We start from the raw sequence: 6000 nt of genomic DNA on the forward strand, positions 1-6000 counted from the left end.
GCCAGGAGAGTAAGCTACCAGATGATGCTGTGTCTGCCACGTACCCTTCCAGCTGAGATAGAAGCCCTGACTGTGTTTGCCAAGTGCCTTTCCAGATGAGAGAGAAACCCTGAACTTCATAAGCCTTCTTGAACCAAGGTATCTTTCCCTGGATGCCTTTGATTGGACATTTCTATAGACTTGGTTTAATTGGGATATTTTCTCAGCCTTAGAAGTGTGAACTAGCAACTTATTAAATTCCCCTTGCTAAAAAGCCATTCCATTTCTGGTATATTGCATTCTGGCAGCTAGCAAACTAGAATAGTAGATGTTACATATTACCATTACTATAATTTTCATCATCATCATGAGCTCTAACCCTGTGAGTTAGGTCCAGAAAATGACCCTTAACATTTTCTTTAAGGCTCAGAGAAATTAATAGACTGAAGAGACAAAATAAGTCTTTTCTCCAGCTGGAATTGGCATTGAGTTTTGCTCACAACTATGTCAGTTTTCCTGTCACAGCCCCACATGCTTTGGCAGATCCCTTCGGCCGATGCTGATCAATGGAAAGTGGGATGCTGATCCGTGTCCAAATGAGTTACTGAGAAGACACTGCTCCAAGGCCATCCCCACCTGCACATAGCAGCCACGGCCCAGCCATATGCACTGCTTCCTTCCCAGTTCATGTGACAGGCAGCTGGTTGCTTGCCCAGCAACACTTCCCCCTTCTTCCTGGGAGCAGAAACCCCAGTGTGCTCAGACAGACACTAGGATGCACTGGCTTAGGCAGTTCATGGAAACCAGAATTTCCCCCCTTACCACTTATTTTGGTTTGTTAAAGCTGACAGAAAGCAATATACCCAGAAATGGAACAGCTTCAAAAAGGGAGTTTATTACAAGTTTACAGCCCTGAGGTCATAAAAATGTCCAAATTAAGGCCTCCAGGGAAAGACACCTTGACTCAAGAAAGGCTGACATGGTTAACATCTACTGGTCCTTGTTCCTAGTTCCATTGCCTCCAACTTCTGATTCTAATGGCTTCCTCTCCAAGCATCTTCACTTCACGCCTCTGGGACACAACTCTGGGTTCTGGCTTGCTTAGCATCTCATGGGAAGGCACATGGCAAAGTCTGCTGGACTCTCAAGTAACTATGTTCTCCTGGGGCTTCTGCATTTCCAAACTTCTAAGCTGCATCTGAGATTTCTCCAAAAGGCTTCCTCTTTTAAATGAATCCAATAAACTAATTAAGGCCCACCTGGATTGGGTGGAATCACATCTCCATCTAATCAAAATGTCACACACACACACACACACACACACACACACACACACAATTGGGCATGTCACATCTCAATGGAAATAATCTATTTAAAAGGTCATGCCAACAACTGAGAAGCATCCATCTCAGTGGAAACAATCTAATCAAAGTTTCCCATTTAGGGGTGCATGGGTGGTTCAGTGGTTAGAATGCCCGTCTTCCATGCGGGAGACCTGAGTTTGATTAAAGCCAAGAATCTCAGCTTCACTCCCCATGCTGATAAAGAAGACACAGCCCTGAGCACCCTTCCTTACAGAGCATGCTAGGTGCCTGGAGAAGTCCAAGGGCATGCACAGGAAGGGATACGCCTTTGTGGGTGGACTCTGCCTGCAGTCTCTAGTCCCCCCATCAACTAAGGCCTGTCCTCTGCCCCCTCCCAAGCAAGGGAGTCAGTTCTGCCCTAGACAGGCAGGGGAATTTGCCCGACCAGGGGAACTTGCACAGGAACTAACTGCAGATGCTAATGGGAGCATACTGGTGGCGGCTTGTTTACTGTGTATGTGCTGAAAAATATCTGAGCAATCAACAAACAGCTTGGGGGTGGGGGGCACCATCTAGAGGCCAGCCCCTGCAGTACTGGATCAACAGCCCCATCTGCTGGCCACACATTGCCATAGCACCCACCGTCCTGGCCAGCTCTTGTCAGGGCCTCTCTCCCCAGACCCTAAGGGAGCTGGAGACCAGGGGAAGCAAAGACCCTCTGAGTTGGCACACGGGCCCAGAGAAGCCCCCATCCCAGAGGCCACCTGTCTGTGAGTGTATGGGAAGTCAGCAAGTCCTGTCAGGTCTTCAGGTAAACCCCTCTTCAAAACCCACAGGGCTGGGTCTCTGGTTTCTCCAGGTAAACTTTGTCAGCTTCCTCTAAGAGGTGTACACCCTGTCTTGACTAAGCATCAATCTACCTTAAATGCATACATGACAATTTTGGTTTTACTTCATATGTGCCTATTGTCCCCAGAATTTTTCTAGGCTCCCAGCATAAGCTTCTAGAGGGCAGCAGTTGAGCATTTCTTTAAGGACTGACGAGGTCACAGCTCAGGCTGCCAGGGCTCACAAGAGCATTTTGTGAGTCTCCATGTCACCATCAGAAAGGTCTTGGCATGCCCACACCTCTTGCCCAGTCAAGCATTTAGTACAGACACACCTTGTGCAGTTTACAGGGGTAATGTCACTGGACCTCACAAGGACTCCAGGAAATGGAATCACAGAGAGATTAAGCCACCTGCCCAAGGTCACACAGTCATTAAGTGGTGGAGCCAGGATTCCAGCCCGAGCAATGTAACTGCAGAACCCAAGGTCTAAGCATTTGGGGAAAAGCACGTCCCAGAAAAAGCAAGTGCATGCACACACGTGTTCACACACACCTCTGTTAAGCACAGAATTTTTCTCACTGAGCCTTCATGCATCTGACACACAATGCAGGAGCCGCTGGCTGTGACCTACTCTTTGCTCTACAATCACCTTCCCTTGTGTGACCCTTTCTGCTTTCATTTCCTGGGCCTTCAGTCCCAACCCCAACAGGTGTCATCCAGAAGACACCAAAATGGAAGGTCCTGACAAGGCAGCAAAGACTCCAGGACTAAGGTGAGCACTAGTGTGTCTCAGTGTCTGTGCTGGGCCTCCAGGAAGTGCCTTCTAATGGTGGAGATAGTAAGCAGAAGAAGAAATCATGATAGATCACAGACAGTGGGGGTGCAGGACCTCTCCACCCCAGCCCATCCCTGCACCTGCTCTTTCCCTCAAAGCCCCCGACTCTTGAGGACCTCCTGGGCTCAATCTCCTTGAGAGAACCTTAAGGCATTAAGACATCTGCTCCTTGTTTGCTCCTAAGGTGCTGGCGGCCTCGGGGTCCCCAGGAGCAATCACCCCAAAAATGAGTGGGTAGGAAGGGGAAGCCCAAGGGAGGGCATGCGGGTGAGGTGGGGAGAGAGGCCAGAGGGGGATCTCTGAGGAGACTGCACTGGCTCCCCAACGCCCTTCCCCACCCATCCCCTCTGCTCCCTTCTGTCTGTCTGGGAGCAAAGTTCCCCAAACTTGCAAAGACCAACCTCCGCTTTCCCTTGCCTTTGTTTTTCATTTCTCAGGATGGAAAATGAATTTCAAGCATCGCTCTGGAGCCTGCCAAGTAACTGGAAAACATGCTGAACAATTTGTCTGGTTGGTCGGCGGAGCCTGGGTTACTTTCTTCCTCTTGTGTTTTCTTTTTCCTTCCTCTTGCTCTCGGTGAAATATCAATCCCACCTCACTCCTTTCCACCGAAGTTAATCAGCTTCAAGCCCAGCTGCCCGCCAGGTGCCTGGCCTCGCCCAAGTGACTGCCCTCCCAGGTGCCCACAAGCCCAGTTGCCCGGCCCTGTCCAGGTGAGGGCCCTACCCTGTGCCCTTCCGCCCAGGTGGCCCAGCTCTGCCCTTCAACCTCTGAGCCCCATTGCCTCACCCATCACCTCTGGGGGCTCTGGGACTCCAGAGAATCCGGTACCACCTGGTGCACCCACCTTGAGGTCCCTGGGTCGCCAGCTCGGTCCACAGCACCCCACCCCCACCCCCAACCTGCAGGGAATTGCAAAAGCAGCTCAAAGTGCAGGGGCGAGAGGGCTCTCCCTGACACATAGTAAATACACTGGATTTCACAGCAGTTGGCGTGATGATTTAAAGACTAAACCAAAGCCAGGGCCGTTGCCAGCGCTACGGCGTCACGGCCGGTGGATCAGAAGCTCGCACGTTCTAGCTGTGCCGCAGAAGCTGTCCAGATTCCCAGCATCCCTGGGACCCTGAATCGGGAGAGGGAAGCTGAGGAGGTGTGGTTCCAGCCGGACCTGGGCTTGTCATTTAGACTGCAGAACCCACATTCCCCCAACACGCCGTTGGCGGCTTGATAGCGAGTCTAAGAGCCAGAAGAACCCTCACTTGGGAGAGAAGGCAGAAGCCCAGAGAGATCCAACAATTTATCCAGAGTCACACAGCAAGAGGCATGCCCGGCAGTGGGAGCTAAAGCCTGGGTCTCCTCGCTGCTTTCTCCACTTCTGTATGACACCTCGCTTCCTCCTCAGCTGGCTGTCCTTGCCAAACCTCCTTCCCCCACCCAGCTGGCTGTGGGTGTCCCCGAGGTTGGCTAAGGTCCTATTCCCAGCTGTGCCTGAAAACCTCCCTATCCATGGATAGTGACACACTTGGCAGTGACACACTACACACACAGTCACACACATCCTCACCCAGGAACCCCAGAGGCTCAGGTGGGGTCTTCTGTCCTGGGTGTCCACATTTGGTGCCGTTTAATGGAGCCTTCACCTAAGTCCCCACTGCTCCTGGCTGTGTGGTGAGCGATCTCAGGAGAGCTATTCCCCCACTGAGGTGGACAAACCCGTCCTATTTCCTTTCCTGTGGAGTCTGTCTTGCATGGGTTCTTATATGGGTGACTGTCTCTGTCTCTAATTAAGGAGGTCCCAAGTAGGAAATCACATACAAGAACAGGTTGACAAGAACAGGCTGACACCACCACCACCACCAAGAAGCCCTAGGAAAGCCCCTACATGCCTCAAGCCAGGCCAGCTCTGCAGCCCACCTGCCCACCCTCACACTCTCCTCCTCAGAGGGACCCATGACCACAAATCCTTTATTAGCTCTTTCAGCTTCATTTAACTACACAAATGGCTTGGTCACAGTTGACTGGTCCCAATTTTGCCTGTGATTTTCTTGTAATTTACCATGGCTCAGTCCCCCTGTAATACAGGTAGAAGCAGCATTTTTGTTCCCAAACTCCCCTCATGGAGTTAATCGTGCACAGAACAAAACTCCATCTGAGCTGTTTAATGATTTCATTTCCACCCTGGGTTTGAAGGAGTCTTGGCAGTAATATTAATGGACATTCCTCTCTCCCCAAACTCCAGGTATTTATGGTGAGAAAGGGTATGGTGGCTCTCCCAGGCAAGATCACCAGGTAGGAGGTTTCATTTACTTTATGAATATGATGGGCTCTCCCTCTTTTCCAAATGCCTGAAACTACAACTGTAGGTGCCCCCACCCCAGGGAATCCTCTCTCCATCAGCACTGCTCTCTCTGACCCTCCTTTCCCTCTCTCTTCCCCAGTCAAGCTTCACACGCACATACACACCTCCAAGGTCTGCACCTGTCCACCTCTCAGCTTCCCTTACCAAGCCCCTCCCCTCCACACACACACCATGTGCAGACGGCTGGACAATTACTGCATCCTCCATGGCTTCCTGTCTGCCTGAATACCCTCTTCCCTTGTCAGAGCCTGGCAGCGCCTCTGAAACTCTGCTTCGGCACCACCTCCTCTGGGAAGGCTGCTGAGACATTTTCTCTCAAGCAGAGAAAGTCACTTCCTTCTCTGTTCTACTATTTATAGGCTTCGGGTTTATTTTCCATTCCATATTGCATTATTTGCATGCTGATACCCCCCCACTGCCACTCTTAGCATCCAAAGGATAGGACAGAATTTTCACTTGGGGGGAGTGTCTCCATCCTCTACCATAGAGCAGGACATGGGGGCTCTGAACATTTTATTTGAATGAATACCCCCCAATCTATTTTATGTCTGTGGCTTTGAAATGAATTCCTAATTAAACTAATATTCTCAAAGGTCTTCCATCTGTCTAAGCTCCCTAAATGGTACTGAAATCTATACCTGGCCCTGCACAAGGGCTCTGAATCACAGGAAAGAAGAGCACACTGCGGGAAAT

At 50.7% G+C, this 6000-nt stretch overlaps 1 pseudogene across 1 annotated transcript in view; it reads left to right on the forward strand.

The window, feature by feature from the left end:
* The window catches only part of LOC143661909 (TRAF3-interacting protein 1-like), a 61684-nt pseudogene extending 56787 nt beyond the window's left edge, over nucleotides 1-4897 (forward strand). Inside the window, exons 8-9 of the transcript XR_013164958.1 lie at nucleotides 2808-2885; nucleotides 3386-4897. The product of XR_013164958.1 is annotated as a TRAF3-interacting protein 1-like (transcript). The remainder of the gene's footprint in view (nucleotides 1-2807; nucleotides 2886-3385) is intronic.
* Nucleotides 4898-6000: the final 1103 nt, after the last annotated feature.

This window comes from Tamandua tetradactyla, chromosome 18, assembly GCF_023851605.1.
Source record: "Tamandua tetradactyla isolate mTamTet1 chromosome 18, mTamTet1.pri, whole genome shotgun sequence".
Lineage (NCBI taxonomy): Eukaryota > Metazoa > Chordata > Mammalia > Pilosa > Myrmecophagidae > Tamandua > Tamandua tetradactyla.